Genomic DNA, 18,172 nt, shown 5'->3' with positions numbered 1-18,172 from the left:
TGATGATTTTTGTAACATAAGGAAGAGAAAGCCAAGGAGAATGGTTTTGGCTTAGTGTGTGGAGGGTATACAATGGTCTTTCAGAGAATAAGACCAGTCCTCTGCTAAGAAAGTCTCAGAACAGGGCTATTAGCTTCTTTTCAAAATCACAATAACCATCCCGAATAAATGCTTGGTAATGCCATGCTGTCCTACTATGTTGTTCTGATCAACTCATTGCTCCACTCTCAACAGTAACACCATTCTCTATTCTTTTCAGAATTGTATACCATCTCTCCAGCTTTTTCCTCTTCTTGACAGATAGCCTCAGTTCATACATCACTTGGAAAACTGAAGCTATCAGATGGAAACTTCGCCAGCTCACTGCCTCCAAACCAACAAACCTACGTACATCTGTCCTCATCATCTCTTACTTTTTTTTTTCCTATTTCATCAGATGAGTCCCTTTTCCTACCTAAATCCACTTCTTCCACTGGTGCTTTAGATATGACCCTTTCTGCCCTTCTCAGGAATTTCACTCCACTATCCCTTGTCTCTTTTGTAGTGATCCTTCTGCTGGTTACATAAAACATGTACAGGTCTCACAGTGAAACCTTCCTTCAATCACAAATCCTCCTCCTATGGCCTCACTGATCTCCCCTTCACAGGGGAGAAGATCAGAAAATATGTACAGAAAATATGTACATATTTTCTGTCTCACTTTCTTATTTTATACTTATTCCCCAATCCACCCCCCTATCAATTCACCAAAGCAGTTCTTTCAAACATCACGGATGACCTCTATCTTCCTCAAAAGGCCAGTTTAATGAATTGCTTATTGTATCTGATTTGGTAGGAGTATTTGACGCAGTTGATTGCTCTCTCCTTCTTGAAACTTCTTTTGATCTTAATCATTCCACATTCTCCTAGATTTCCTTCTTTCTTTCACAGGCTCCCTTTGTAGTTTCTTTTGCAGGATTGCCCTCCTTCACTCAGGCATCAAATGTTGTAGTTCCTCAAGCATGGGTTCTTGGCTGCATTCTCATTTCACTCTATGGAGACTCCTTAGGCAATTTCTCCCAACCCATGATTCCAAATGCTCCCCCTACACGAATGGCTCCCAAAGTATATCTTTGGCTCTGGAACATATATGTCTAACATCTACTAATGTCTCTTATTGGATGTCACATAGGTACTTCAAATTCAAAGTACTCAGGATGGAAGTCAATTGATTCTCCTCCACCCCAAATCTAATAAGACCTTTTCTACTATTCTTTGTACTAATGAAAGTCTCCACAAATCATCCAAGTGAAAACCAGAAATCTGGAGGGCATTTGTAATATTGCTCTCTCCCTCATTTGCTATCATGCACTGATTTCTAAAACTGGTCCAGCTTAATCTCCCAACTAACTCCCAATCCATTCCACTCGGCTCTATCCACTGTCCCCTAGTCCTGGACATCATCCTCTCTTGCTGGGATTATTATAGAACCTACTAACTAGTAATTCAGTTTTTATTCTGACAGCCTTCCCCATCACAATTCATTCTCTGAATTACAGTAGGTGTGATCTTTTCAAAACAGAAATCAAAAATCATGATGCATCCATTATCTTTTAAAACATTTCAAGGGCTGTCCATTGACCTTAGGACAAAGACTTCAATCTTCAGCAAGGTCAAAATGATCTAATGGTATAGATATTAGATACCTCTCCACTCTGTGCCAGGTTTTCTTTATATCTTTTCTCTAACAACTGTGGTCTTTCTCAGTTTCTCAGTGAACCATGCTCTCTCCTGCTCTAGAACTTTAATATATTTTGTTCAATACTTCTCCCCACTAGCCCTCACCTCATTAATCCTTATCCATCCTCAAATCTCACCTTTAGTAACTTATCTGGTCACTTAATACTACCATGGGCTCAATCAGGTTCCCTGTAATTCACTGCCATAGAATAATGTCTTTTCCTTTGGACAATCTAAATTTGTAATTATTTATTAGCAAGATTTTATTATTAATCTCTCTCCCACTCCCAGAAAGCTCCATGAAAGCATGGATCGAGCTTCTTTTTTGCTCACAATCATGTCTCCATCACTTAATCAAGTGCACAGTGAATAGAAGCATTTAACAGTTTCTAAATAAATAAAATTCTGAATAAGGTCATCATTATCTTCTTGTCCCCGTGTTAATGTTAAATCCATGGTGATATGAGGGAAAAGGAAATAGGTAGGAGACTAGAGAAGTTAAAGCAATACTGAACTTATAACTTCTTTGTGAAAATTTTCTGGGCTGAGCTTGGGCTGAGATCAGTGGTCTCCGACTCCTCTGCATTGTGCAGGGAACCTAAGTATCTGTGACCTCCAGGGGGATATCTTACAGCACAATCACTTCCTCATGCAATTCCCTCACTGGATCTTTGGTAGCCTGTTTCACAGAATTCAGATACCTCATCCTGGATTGTAAGAGTTTTGGGGAACGTGAGTTTATGTACCCCACTAAAGAGAAGCCCTCCATTTTGAACACTCCTAATCTTTGTTCACTTTGCCTCATAGGTTGCCCTTTCCTTTCCACTGTGCTTCACTCTGTCCCATGAATCAGTTGCCTTCTGGTATAATTAATTCCAGGGAGGCCAGGCTTGGTGAGGCCTTTCATTTCAAGTTATTCCTTGCAATTGGGCTTCTCCGTAGCCCACTTAGCATGAAACTGGGGGCGGAGCGGGGAGACAAGAAAAATATAAATTAAAAAAATTAATGTCAATATATTTTTCTGTACAGATTTGTATTTTTGTATAACCCTATACATGTATTGCTCTGTAAATGTGCTATGTTGCTGTTTCATGCACTTTATTTGTACAATATAGCAGGTTTCTATAACATACACCCTACCTTACAGCAAGTGCACATAAATATTGATAGACATCTTTGAAAAACTTTATCACTTTGTGCAACAGACTTAGGTTTCTCTGAAGACAAAAGCATCCCTGAAGCCAAGTTTTTTGTTTTAAAGCTTTGTACTCAATAGTAATGTAGGTAGTATATGTCATTACATTGTATAACCAGAGACAGGCTTGGAAGGATGAATTCACAAAGTGAGTCAGTAGAGAGCCCAGAAATTTTGCCTTCTACAAATTAGTTGATCCTTCTCTTCTCACTTTTAAGTGGGAGAGATGACTATAAACATCTGAAAGCTTGTTAATGTATTATTCATGAAAGGATGTTGTTGATGCATGCTTTCGAGTCTGAAGGTACATGTACTTACATCTAAGAAAGAAAGCAGTGAACAGAAATCCTGTCAACAAGCACAAGGAAATATGTCATTATCAATTTGAGGATTCACTTTTTCTGGAAGGTTGTAAATATATCTTTTTAAAACTGCTGATCCAATAATGCATTGGTTATAAACCATTTTTACTTAATGCTAAATTCAAGTGTTCAGGATGATTGCAAAATAATGTAAAAAATAAATGTGTTATTTTATTCAGTTATTTCTCATTGTATGATATATATGCATTGAACTAAAAGAATTATAAATGTCTATACATAAATAAATAATTTTAGCTACATATATGAATTTCTGCCCTTCTAGTAAAACTCATCTGAAACTCTGAATTTTTAAAAATGGGCAAACAGAAATTGACTTTTTGGTCAAATTTATAAAAAGGTATTGTTCTGAACCCATGGCATTATGCTTATGGAAATAAAAATTCTTACCTAGTGGTACAAAAATATGGGAGTGTGAATGGTTTATGGTACCTTCCTACCTTCCCTAATCTAGCTCCTCTGTATGGGCTGCCATGTTGCACAAGTCTCCCCTTGAGGTGTACAATGCAGTAATATTGCCTGCCACTTTAATATTTCCCCATGTTACAGAAAGGTCTTCCCTGATAGGTGTTCTAACAATCCCCTCAGAACTTAGCTCTTCTTTTGTAATGTAGTTTCATTGTATAATAAAGCTTGATGAATAGTATTTCCTCCAATAATTAATATTAAATGTTCAAATGTAAAAAAAATTAGTTTAAAGAATATTACAATGAAAACCATATACATAACCCTTAGATTCTATATTTGACATTATACACTGTAATTTATTTATTACATACCAGTCCACCTATTTATCTGTCTGCCCACACATAAGTCCATCTAATTTTTGATATGTTTCCAAGTAAGTGAAACATCAGTGCAGGTATCCCATAGTACTTCAATGTGTTCACACTAACCTAAGTTCCATCTTCATTCACATTTCTTTTTCTTTTGAGATAAAATTTACATACAAGGAAATGAATACTTTTAAGTGTACTATTCTATAAGTTTTGTAAACAGGGTTTATCTAACTGCTATCCCTTTTAAGATACATTATAGAATATCCTAGAAAGTTTCGTCCTGACCTTTCTCAGTCCCTCCCGTTTCCTAGAGGCAAGTTCTGTTCTTATATATATTTTTAACAGTGATTAGTTTTGCTTGTTCTAGAATTTCATATAAATGAAATCGTACAATCTATACTCTTGTGTAATGCCTCTTTACTCAATGTTTTTGACATTCACCGATATTTTTGCATAAGACAATAGTTTGTTCCTTTTACTGTTAAGTATTATCCAACTGAATGTCTATATTACAGTTTGTTTATCCATATCCTATTGATGAACACTTGGACTCTTCAGTTTTTGGCTATACAATAAAATACAAATAATATTTCTAGACAGGATTTTTCTTTCAGCCATTCTAGTTGATATGTAGTCGTGTTTCATTGTGATTTTAGCGTTCACTTTCCTGATGTAAATTAATGACACTGACCATTTTTTTACGTGCATACTTTTATGAAGTGTTTGTTCAAATCTTTGCCAATTTTTTCTTATGTTTTTAGTATTATATTGTAGGAGTTCTTTATCTTGAATACCAGGATATTTTCGGATATATGTTTCACAAATATATTCTCTCAGTCTGTGACTTGCCTGTATATTTTCTTCATGATGAACTTTGGTGATCAGAGGTTTTAAATTTTGCAAAGTCCAATTTATTATTTTTTATTGTGCTTTAGTATCATGTCTACAAACTCTTTGATGTAACCTTGGTCACAAAGATATTCTCCTATGGTTTCTTCTAAAAAATGTGTAATTCTACATTTGATCTATGATCCATTTTCAGTTAATTTTTGTACAAGGCATGATATTTAGATTGAGATTCATTGTTTTGCATATGGATGTGCAATTATTCCAACACCATATGTTGAAAAGACCATCATTTCTACATTTAATTTCCTGTGTAACTTAAAAAAACACCCCCAAATATCCATATGTGTAAGGGTCTATTTCTGGACCATGATCTCAGTATCTTTCCCTTCATCAATATACCCATGTTGGGGGTATTGTAGGTTTATGTTAAGGTTTTAAAATTAAGCAGTATGATTCCTCCAACTTTGTCCTCTTTCAAAATTGTTTTAGCTATTCTAATATATTTGCCCTTCCATTTAAATGTTAGAATCAGCTTATTTATAGGTAGCACAAATTCTGCTGGGACTTTGATTGAGCTTACATTAAGTCTATAGTTAATTTAGGGAGAATTGTTTATTTACATTGCTGATTATTCCAACCTATGAACTCAGTACTTGTCACCATTTATTTTAATCTACTTTCAGTTTTCAACATATAGGTCTTGTACTTGTTTTGTTAGATTTATATATAAGTATTATATATCTTAAGAGTACTATTTCAAATGGTATTGTGTTTTTAATTTTAGTTAACAATATTTTCATTACTAATGTATAGAAATATGATTGATTTTTTGTGTGTATTGACCTTGCATCCTTTGACCTTGCTAAATCATTTATAAATTCCAGATTATTTGTAGACTGTGATATCTTAAATTTCTTAACATGTGCAAATTGGAAAAGTGTTTATTTCTTTTTTTATACTATATATGCATTTTATTTCCATATCTTGACTTATTGCACTTGTTAGGACTTCTGATACCATGCTGAATAGAAATGGTGAGAGTAGTCATTCTACCTTGTTCCTGATCTTATGGGGAAAGCATTCAGTCTTCTACCTTTAAGTAGGATGACAGATGTAGGATTTTTGTTCATGCTTTTTATCAGTTTGAAGAAGTTCCTCTCTCTTCTTGTTTTATTGAGAGTTTTTATCATAAATGGGGATTCAAATATTTCTCTGCATCTGATAATATGATGAGTGTTTCCTTCCTTGGACTATAAGATGTAGAGTATATTGACTGATTTTTTTCCCAGCTTTATTGAGATATAATCATCAAATAACATCATATGAATTTGAGGTGTACAATATAATGATTTGATACATCTAAATTGAAAAATGTTTACCACAATAAGGTAAACATTAAAAATTAGTAAATGTAAAAAATTAGTCAACACAGCCTTGACCTCACATCTTTGGGTTGTTATTAAAAGGTGAAACATTTAAGATCGACATGTACAGCAACTTTCAAGTGTAGAATATAGTATTGTTAACTATAGTCACCATGCTGTACATTAGATCCCTGGAACTTATTTCTCTTGTAGCTGAAAGTCTATACACTTTGATCAATGTCTCCCCATTACCCACAACCCAGACCCTGGCAACCATCAATCTACTCTCTGTTTTCATGAATTTGATGTCTTTAGATTCTACATATAAGTAAGATCATACATTATTTGTCTTCCTCTGGCATTTCACTTAGCATAAGGCACAATGGCAGGATTTAATTATTTTTATGACTGAATATTCCATTGTGTATATATACCATATCTTCTTTATCCATTAATCCATAGGAGACACTTAGGTTGTTTCCATATCTTGGCTATTACAAATAATACTGCAATGAACATGAGAATGCAGATATCTCTTTGAGATCCTGATTACATTTTCTTTGCATATATAAACAAAAGTGGGATTAATGGATCCTACTGTAGTTCTGTTTGTAATTTATGAGGAACATCTTACTGTTTTTCATAGTGGCTTCACCAATTTACATTCCCACCAACACTGCATGAGAATTCCTTTTCTCCACATCCTCACCAACACTTGTTATTGCCTGTCTCTTTAATAATAGTCATTCTAACAGGTGTAAGGTGATATCTCACTGTGGTTTTGATTTGCATTTCCCTGAGGATTAGCAATGTTGAACAACTTTTTATGTTTCTGTTGACCATTTGTGTGGCCAGTATGTTGTCTTTGGGAAAATGTCTTCTGTCCATTTTTAAATCAGATTTTTTTAAACTAGTGAGTTATATAAATTCCTTATATATTTTGGATATTAGTAACCCCTGTCAGATAGATAGTTTGCAAATATTTTCTCCCATTCTGTAGGTTGATTTTTTGTTTTTTTGATTTTGTTTGTTTCTTGTTTGTTTGTTTTTGCTGTGCAGAAGCTTTTTTAGTTTGATGTAGCCCAACTTATTTCTTTTTGTTTTTGTTGCTTGTGCTTAAATCAAAAAAAAAAAAAGTTGCCTAGACCAGTATGAAGGATATTTTCTCCTATGTTTCCTTCTAGGAATTTTGCAGTGCAGGTCTTATATTTAAATCTTTAATCCATTTCAATTTAATTTTTGTTAGTGGTGTAAGATTGTCATCCAAATTTATTCTTCTGCATGTGATTATCTAGTTTTAGCAACACCAGTTATTGAAGAGACTATCCTTTCCCCATTGTATATTCCTGGTTCCCTTGGCAAATATTAGTAGGTTGTATATGTGAGGGTCTATTTTGGGGCTCTAAGTTCTGTTACATTGGTCTATGTATCTGGTTTTTTGTCAATACCATACTGTTTTGATGACTATAGCTTTGTAATATACTTTTAAATCAGGAAATAGGATGCCTCCAGCTTTGTTCTTTCTCAAGGTTGCTTTGTCAATTTGTGGTCTTTGGTGATTCCACATGAATTTTTTGATTGTGTTTTCTATTTCTGTAAAAATGTCATTGGAATTTTCATAGGGATTGCATTGAATATATGTATGGCTTTGAGTAGTATGAACATCATAACAATATTAACTCTTCTGATCCATGAACATGGGCTATCTTTCTGTTTATTTGTGTCTTCAGTTTCTTTCATCAATATCTTATAATTTTCAGTGTATAAATCTTTCACTTCCTTGATTAAGTTTATTCCTAAATAGTTTATTATTTTTGATGTCATTGTAAATGAGATTTTTAAATTTCTTTTTCAAATGGTTCATAATTAGTTTATAGAAATGCAACGGATTTTTGTATATTTATCTGGTATCCTACAACTTCACTGAATTCATTGATTAGTTCTAACAATTTTTTGGTGGAGTTTAGGCTTTTTCTATGTACAAGATCATGTCACCAGCAGACTATTTTACCTCTTTCTTTTCAATTTGGATGCCTTTTTTCTTGCCTAATTACTCTGGCTAGGATTTACAGTACTGTTTAATATAGTTTGGCAGTATTTTATTGAGAATTATTATATCTATATTCATCAAGAATACTGGCTTATAGTTTTCTTTTCTTTCAATATCACTATCTAGCATTGATATCAGGGTAATGTTGGCCTCATAAAATAAGTTTGGAAGTACTCCCTCCTCTTCAATATTTTGGATGAGTTTGAGTAAGATTGGCATTAATTCTTCTTTTAAATGTTTGGTAGAATTCACTATCTGGTCCTGGGCTTTTATTTGCTGGGAAGTTCTTGATTACTGATTCAATATCTTTATCCATTACTGATCTGTTTAGATTTTTTATTTCTTTATTATTTCATACTGATAAGTTATATGTTTTCTAGGAATTTATCCATTTCTTCTAGGTTATCCAGTTTGTTGGCATATAATTGTTCATAGTAATTTCTTATGACCCTTTGCATTTTTGTAATATCAGTTGTAATGTCTCCGCTTCCATTCCTAATTTTGAGTCCTGACTGTCTTTTTTTAAAAGTCTAGCTAAAGGTTTGTCAATTTTGTTTCTCTTTTCAAAAACCAACTTTTAATTTTATTGAGCTTTTTACTTATTTCTTCTCTAATCTATGTTATCTCCTTTCTTCTAACTTTGGACTTAGTTTTTTCTTCTTTTTAGTTCCTTAAGGCATAAAGTTAGGTTGTTTATTTGAGATTTTTTTTAATGTGCTCACTTATCACTGTCAGCTTCCCTCTTACCACTGCTTTTGCTGTATCCCATAAGCTTTGATATTTTGTGTTTCCATTTTTATTTGTTTCAAGATATTTTTTGATTTCCCTTTTGAGTTCATCTTTGACAATTTGGTTGTTCAGGATTGTATTGTTTAATTTCCACATACTTGTGAATTTTCCAGTTTTCCTCCTGTTATTGATTTCTAGTTTCATACTTTTGTGTTTGGAAAAGGCACTTGAAATGATTTCAGTCTTCTTAAATTTTAAGGGTATTTTTAATTTCTTCTCTCAGTTCTTTCAGTTTTTATGTATATTACATAAATACATGTGCTATACACATTTCAAAGATCTTTATTTTGTGCACCATCATTCAGGATTGTTTTGTCTTCTTGGTGAACTGCCACGTTTAGCCCTGATAATTTTGTTTGCCCTGAAGTCCACTAATCTGATGTTAATAAAACCACTGAAGATTTCTTTTGATTAGTACTTACAGGTTATATTTTTATAATGCTTTTTTAGAAAACCCATCTATAGCATTATATTTAAAGATGGGTTTCATGATTGGCAAGGCTCTGTCCCACAGTCTCTGAAAACCCCATTGGTGTGAGGGTGGGGTCCAACTCCTTCTGTAGAACTTGCCTATAATAGGTCTGGTAGTCCAAAGGGTACTCTTCTGTAGGTCAGTCCTCTTCTCAGCCCTTGGCTAGGGTGTGGGCTTTCCTTGAGGCTAATTTTGTCTGCATTGATTGTTGTTTCTGAGTTGCAAGCTGCTTTAGTTACCAGGAGACAAATATATGCTTATCCTAGGAAACTCACTGAAACATTATCCATTGAGTCTCAAGGTTCCAGCCAATTTGACTTCCTTTTCCCACTTTCAAAGACTTGTGATAGTTTTTTTATTTCTTTCAGGGTTTTAGTTTTAAATTTCTGAATGAATAGGGTGCACTGTTGTTAATTTATCTTGTCTAACACTGGGTGCCCAGACTTTTTTATTTCTGTATGAGTCAATTTTTTCTGTTCTTTCACATGTTTAGTTTGTTTTTTTTTTAAGGTGGATACTAAAGTTTATGATGGATACATTGTAGAGATTCTGAATTTAGTTATCTTTGTCTCGAGATTAATTCTTATTCTACCCTACAATTAACTCAACTAGGTCAAACTTCAAATTCAGCTTTCTTGTTTAGATCAGCAGTTGAAATCTCTGATCAGTTCTTCCACCTTCAAGTTACTGTAGACACTGGTGTCTCCTCTGCAATTGCACAGTTTCTCGATTAGCCAAAAATTTCAGTGATTTCACATTTTACATGCAGATTTGGGGGCTTCCATCTGTGGGACCTCCTCCTTCCTAGATTCTCTGCCCCTTAATTTTTGTTCTACCAGTCTCAAACGTTGTCTTCTGATATATAAAGCTAGTAAAGCTCAAGTTTTCTGACACCCTGAACAGTTTTCTGATGTCTTGAGCCATGGGAAGATTGGGGTATGAATCAGACAAAAAAGTTTTAAATTTACAAATATTGCCAGGATCTTATCTTTCCTGTCTCTCAGAGGAAGATTCCCATCCAGTTTCTACCTGATTTTGATCACTATCCAGTGCCTTCATACAGTTGGGTGATGTTATATGTTTGACCTCGATTTTATATCTGGTATCTCTTTCTGCTGTATCTGCTAGAGGTTTAGTCTCAGCATTCCACATTGCTGTTACTGGAATCTGTACGCCCCCTTTACCATATTTTGTGGATATCACATGTTATAATAGTGAAGGCCAGGGAAGCTGTCATTCATGCCATGGACCTGCCTCTTATTTTATGTTTAGTCTTGTTAACAAGAAATACAACCCCATCCCCCTTTTTAAAATTGTTGTTTAGTTCCAGCACTTGAACCAATAAGATTATGTGCCACAATCTCACCCTTGAGGGAGTTATTTACAGAGGCAGCCAGCAGTCTCCAGGGGTGCTGAGATTCCCTCTTCAGGTCAAGAGGGGCCAGCACTTAAGTCAGAGGTTCACAGGTGAAAGAGCACTGGTGTATCTGGACAGAGCATACCCTTTTTGCCTGAAAAAAGTGTGTAAGAGTGTTTCCTTTAGGGTATCTGCATAGAATCATTACCCCTATAAGAAAACTCCAGATATCTCCTGATAATATTTCTTTACCAAGTCAAATTAAGATATCCACATTCAAAACTTCCATTATAGCTACTGGCTTCCTGTTCTCTTTGTGGGGGTGGGGGGCATACGCATACTCATCAGTGTTAGTAAAGTGGGAGAGCATATAAGAGAAAATTATAATGGCTTGATACTCAAACTGTGATATATGGACCAGCAGCATTAGCATCATCTGGAAACCTTTTAGAATGCAGAATACCAGGTCTTATGAATATACTGAATCAGAATGCTCAGTTTAGCAAGATCCCCAGGTGATTCGCATGCACTTTAAAGTCTGAGAAACACTAGGCTAAAATATAGGCTGCCTAGAGAAGAGCTTCTTAAACTATTTGTGAATATTTTTAATTTTTTGTTTGTGTGTGGTTTATATCCATTGTAGACCAATATAACTTAGCATACAATAAAAATGTATTAATATTAAAATGAAATAAATACAATATAAAATCCTGATCTTTATTAGATTCAATAGACATAGAATCACCTTCAAAAGTGTAATCAGAACATACAATTTTAAAAAATGAAAATAATTATAAAAGCTATATTTGTTCACTGAAAGAGTGCCTTTTAGATTATTCATATTCACATATAACATAATAAACGTCTTCTGTTGACTTTATAATTCAATATTCTTCCTTTCAAATTATTATTTTCAGGTGAATTTATTTGTAATGGTTTGTTTGAAAATTCCAATTAGGTTTTAATGGTTTCATTAGATAGTATATCTCTGCAAATAATACTCTGTGGTTTTCTCACTTCATCATCAAATATGTTTACAAAACAAAATTAAATATAACCTGCATGAATTTTTTTTGTATTTTTTCAGAATCACTTCCATTTTTATCATTTGTTTCATTACTATTGCCATGTTAGGAAAAAGGGTGTCTTTGCTTGACAAAGAGTATGATGAAGCTTGTTTAGCCACATGTAAGTTATATTTTAAAATAAATAATTCAAAACTGGCTTCCTTAATTTTGTTAGGAGTTATAAATATTAAATTTAGAAAAAAAAATTTTTGATTGATCAAAAGCATAGAATATTGTTATAAACATAAAAGCTTATATTTTCTTATATTCTGAAATCTTTTGAAATAGCGACGACATACACCTTAAAACATCACATCTCACTATATTGTCTTATAAGGCATAGTAGTAGGCACCTCTCACCATATGAAAATCATACCACGAATTCAACAGCTGAACTGGTCTAATCTTATTCAAAAAGGCAAATCCATTTATCATGCCTTTGGATGTCACAGTAATGTCAAATTACTATAAAAAATATAAATGCTTACACTCACTTATAGTACTTATCTTTTTGCAGATCTGCAACAGAGTTGGTGGCCTTTATCAATTCACAGACCATATGTTGAGCAGCATTGGTCTAGACTACTGAGATTGAAGACTAACTAATCCAGTGCACCAAGAAAGTGAGCATTTCCCATTTTCAAATCGACTATTCCTTTACCAAAACCTCACTTGCTATGGTTATATAGTGCCCTCTGTCCTACAACAATATTTGGCTTGTACTTATGGCTTCTTCAATTTTCATTTTATTTCATTATAGAGACTAGATATTCCCTCTCCATTGTACCTTGTTAACAAAAATTTTGTGTTAAAAAGATCTATATGTATTTGCATTTTTACTCTGTTCTTAGATAAAGCTGGTTTTTCTTAATTTTCTTTTTATTTATGTGTTTCTTGCTAAACACTCTGGCACCTTCTTCAATGCTTTATTTTAACCACCATCAACATCATCATAACAAGATGGATAATTTTACGACCTTAGAGCATTGTCTGGTCAGGCATAATTTGGAGATATTATGGGTTGGTTCCAGACGACCACAATAGTGAATACCTCAATAAAGTGAGTCACACAAATTTTTTAGTTTTTCAGTGCATATAAATGTTATGCCTACACTATACTATAGTCTGTTAAGTGTTCAATAGCACTATGTCTTAGAAAACAATGTACAAACTTAATCAAAAAATAATTTACTGCTAAAAATTGTCAACCATCATCTGAGCCTTCAGTGAGTCATAATCTTTTTGCTGGTGGAGGATCTTGCCTCAACATTGATGGTTACTGACAAATCAGGGTGTTGGCTGTTGGTTGCTGAAGGTTGGGGTGGCTTTGGTAATTTCTTAAAATAAGACACCAATGAAGTTTACCACATCCATTGACTCTTCCTTTCGGGAATAATTTCTCTGTAGCATTGCAATGATGTTTGATAGCATTTTACCCATGGCAGATCTTCTTTCAAAATCAAAGTCAAATCCTCTCAGACTCTGCCACTGCTTTACCAACTTATTTGTATCCTAAATCCTTTGTTGTCATTTCAAGTCTCCACAGTGTCTTCACCAGGAGTAGATTCCATTTCAAGAAACCACTTTCTTTGCTCATCCATAAGAAGCAACTTCTCATCTATTCAAGTTTTATCATGAGACTGCAGCAATTCAGTCGCATCTTCAGGCTCCACTTCTAATTCTAGTTCTCTTGCTATTTCCACCACATCTGCAATGACTTCCTCCACTGAAGTCTTGAACCCCTCAAAGTCATCCATAAGGGTTGGAATCGACTTCTTCCAAACTCCTACTAATGTTGATATTTAGACTCTTTCTATGAATTAGGAATATTCTTAAAGACATCTAAAATGGTGAATACTTTCTAGAAGGTTTTCAATTTATTTTGCCATATCCATCAGAGCAATAACTATCTTTAGCAGCTATAGCCTTACAAAATGTATTTCTTAAAGAATAAGACTTAAAAGTCAAACTTACTCCTTTATCCAAGGGCTGCAGAATGGATGTTTTGTTAGCAGGCATGAAAACAAGATTAGTTTCTTTGTATATCTGCATCAGAGCTCTTGGGTGACCAGGTGGATTGTCAGTGACTAGTAATATTTTAAGACAGATATTTCTTTCTGAGAAGTGGATCTCCACAGTGGGCTTAAAATATTCAGTAAACCACGTTGCAAACAGACATGCTATCATTCAGGCTTTGTTGTTCTTATAAAACACAGGAAGAGTAGATTTAGCATAATTCTTAAGGACCCCAGGATTTTCTGAATGGTAAATGCGCACTGGCTTCAACTTCAAGTCAGCAGCTGCCTTAGCCTCTAACAAGAGAGGCATCCTGTCCTTTGAAGCTTTGAAGCCAGGCACTGACTTCTCTCTAGCTTTGAAAGTCCTAGGTGGCATCTTCTTCTAATAGAAGGCTGTTTCGTTTACATTGGATATCTATAGTTTACTGTGGCTACCTTCATTAATGATCTTAGCTAGATCTCCTGGATAACTTGCTGCAGTTTCTACTTCAGCACTTGCTGCTTCACGTTGCACTTTTACATTATAAGGTGACTTCTTTCCTTAAGCCTCATGAACCAACCTCTGCTAGCTTCAAACTTCTCTCCTGCAGCTTCCTCACCTCTCTCCCTTCATAGAATTGAAAAGAGTTAGGGCTTTATTCTGGATATTAGGCTTTGGTTTAAGGGAATATTGCAGCTGGTTTGATCTATCCAGAGCACTAAATCTTTCTCCACATTAGCGATAAGGCTGTTTTCTTTCTTTCTTATCATTCGTGTGTTCACTGGAATAGCACTTTTCATTTCCTTCAAGAACTTTTCCTTTTCCTTCACAACCTGGCTAACAGTTTGGCACAAGAGGCCTATCTTTCAACCTCCCTTTTTTTTTTTTTTTTTTTTGACATGCCTTCCTCACAAAGCTTAATCACTTGTAGGTTTGATGTAAAGTGAGAGACATGTGACTCTTCCTTTCACTCGAATACTTAGAAGCCACTGTAGAGTTATTAATTGGCCTAATTTAAATATTGTTGTGTCTCAGAAAATAGGGAGGCCCAAGGAGAGGGAGAGAGATGGGGGAATTGCCAGTGGAGAGAGTAGTCAGAGTACACACAACATTTATCAATAAAGTTCACCATCTCATATGGCTGCAATTCACGGCACCCCAAAACAATTACAGTAGTAACATCAAAGATCATTGATCACAATAACGAATATAATGGCTAAAGAGGGAGGGGATATGGGGATATATGTATACGTATAGCTGATGCACTTTGTTGTACAGCAAAACTAACAGAACATTGCAAAGCAATTACAGTCCAATAAAGATATTTAAAAAAAATAGTTTTGAAAGAGTTTGAAATATTGTGAGTATTACCAAAGAGACAAAAGTGAGCAAATGCTGTTGGAAAAATGGCACTGTTAGACTTGCTTGACACAGGGCTGCCACAAAACTTCAATTTTAGAAAAAAATGTCACATCTATGAAGCACAATAAAGTGAAGCACAATAAAACTAGCTATGCCTGTAATCGTTGGAAGACAGTTCCATTAAGTGAGGACTGATGGTAGAGAAGGGGATAATCCTAAATGTTCACCACCTAAAAATCCACCCTAAGACAGATCTCACTGTTGCCTAATCACCATCACAGATATTGGGGAAATCTATTTCCTTATTCACTAGGGTATTCGTACACTGGTTATTTCTAAGCCTTCAAAATCTTTCAATTGATGAAATAACGAAGCATTCCCTGAAGCATTCAGAATGCTGGAGCCATGCCATGTACCTTGGAGAAATGGGAATGGCCTCTCTTTCCCTACTATATATCACACATTGTGACGTGGATTCCAAATAACAGTATCTATAACACCCAGTCTCAAAGGATACCTAGTAAAAGAGATTGTTGCCTTCTGTAATGATTAAGGTGGGCATTAGGGGGGTGCATCCTGAAACAAAGAAATAAAACAGTATGAAAATTAATAGATTGGAAGTAATACCATTATGATAGTTAGGGTCCAGATAAAAATGGGGTCTGAATTAATGAAATGGGACAAGAAAGGACAAACCAGTTTTGAGGAATGTAACAGAGACTGACTGGACATGGGATGCTAGGGACTGTGGGGATTTCAGAGAGATGATGATGTGGAAAGAAGAGTACATTTATACAATTTTGAATAAATAAAATTTGAACTGCCAGTGGGATTCAAGTGGCAGCTTTCACTGTAGAGATCTGTATGATAAAAACAACCCCAAAGATTTCAAATAACGGCAAGTACAAGCATTTAGATAAAATTACAGGAAAATTGTTGTAAAAACAGCAATTCCAAGTAATGACTAAATGATGAGTCAAGAAATAAATGGGTGTTTTTTTATCGTGCCCAAACGACACTGAATTACACAAAATATAGTTTAAATAAGTACAACAGGGGGATTCTGATCAAGGTGGCAGAGTAAGAGGGCATGGAGCTCACCTCTGCCCATGAACATATCAAAAATACATCTACGTGTAGAACAATTCTCACCGAAAACTAACTGGAAACTGGCAGAAGGACTTCTGTAAGACCAAAGCTTTAAGAAAGATCCACAGGTAATTGGGTTAGAAGAGGAGAAAAGCAATCCATTTGGGCCCTGTGCCCCTGGGAGGGGACTCAGAGAAAAAGGGAGATTATACGGGTGGACACATAACCTGAGGAGTGAGCATTTCAAGCCGCAGGTTGAGTGCTGCCGTCCTGGGGTCCCAGGAGGGAGAGACAAGCCTCCTTGGCTGGTTGGAGGACCACTGTGACTAACAGAAGGGCTGTAAGAAGCCTGGACTGGCGCTCGCTGGTTTGCTCCCAGGCAGGGCAGAGAGAAGTCTATGCTTGCGGTTGCAGGGTTTCCCACAACTGACTCACTGAGTGCCACAGGCTGTGCCAAGCAAACACTCCGGCTCCGCTCACTGTACGCCACAGTGCAGTACTGGATCTTGGTAGCCATGCCCATGGGACTGGCTTGACCATGGGTCAAAGACTTGACCATGGGATGCAGAGGTAACCCTGTCCTGGGGCAGAGGCTGGGTGGGCGGCTGTAGCCATTGTTGACGCTTATTCAAGCAGCGCCTCGGAAGCAGCCCAGACCTCTGACAGCGCCCCTCCACCACAGCTCACCCATCCCCAGTACATGCCGAGAGCCCACATGGGTCCCACCTGCCCCGCGGGCGGTTCCACGACAGGGCAGAGGTGGCGGAAGCCGAGGGCAGTGATGGGCTGTGAGGGACAAAGGGGACTTGCACCTGAGGCTGCCCGGGCCGCGCATTGGACCTCAGCCTGTGACTGACTTGAGCCGAAGCCTGCACAGGCCCCAGTGCTTTAGTACTTCCCACCGGGTTCAGGGAGAGGGCAAAACAGACACTTAGAGGGAACAAAGCCAGTTCTGGCCTGACCCTTAGGGCTTCTGCTCCAGAAACCTGGGATTAGGCCTCCCCACCAATAGGGTGGTGATGGCCACAGAGAGGAAGTCCTGCCCCGCACCTGGCGTCAGCTCTAGCCCCTTCATCTCCAACCCCACCCCTTACCAGGGTGATAGCTGCCAGCACACCCTGAGGAAAGACTTACTTCTTCCCCTTAATCCTTTAAACATCTTTGTCTTTAATTCTTTGAACCTATTTGTTTATCATAGCCTGCTTTAAAGTCTTTGCCTGATTAATCCAACATCTGAGTCACTGTGCGTCAGTTCCTATAGACTACTTTTTATTCTATTGACTCTAAGTCATAGTTTTCTATTTCTTAAATGTCTACTAATATTTTCTTTTGTACTTGACCCTGTAAATGAGACATTTTTAGAAACTCTGAAGTCTGTTATCTTCCCCTGGAAAGTGATTATTGTTCTAATTCAATGTTCAGTTCCTGGCTGAACATCATGAACTTGTGTATGCTGTTTTACATGTTAGTGGGGATCTCTAAGAAGCTTACCACATTTCCCAAGCCCTTCTAACTTGATAGGACTCAATATTTAAACACTGCCTCCCCTGTATATGTGGCCAGGGCAGGGTTTTAGCCTTTATTAGGGCAGATCTAGAGTAGGTCCTTTTTGTTGTTGTTTGTTTTAAAGATAGGGGTTTCTGATGTCTCAGCTGAATGTCCACCATGTTAGAAGAATGTTTACAAGTTTTCTACACCCTGG

General features: G+C 36.1%; 1 pseudogene; it reads right to left on the bottom strand.

The window, feature by feature from the left end:
• Positions 1-17,029, bottom strand: part of LOC132527798 (protein tyrosine phosphatase type IVA 1-like) — a 60,281-nt pseudogene extending 43,252 nt beyond the window's left edge.
• Between the last annotated feature and the right edge of the window lie 1,143 nt (positions 17,030-18,172).

The sequence above is a fragment of the Lagenorhynchus albirostris genome, chromosome 1, assembly GCF_949774975.1.
Source record: "Lagenorhynchus albirostris chromosome 1, mLagAlb1.1, whole genome shotgun sequence".
NCBI lineage: Eukaryota > Metazoa > Chordata > Mammalia > Artiodactyla > Delphinidae > Lagenorhynchus > Lagenorhynchus albirostris.
This window is presented reverse-complemented; position numbering and strand designations above follow the sequence as displayed.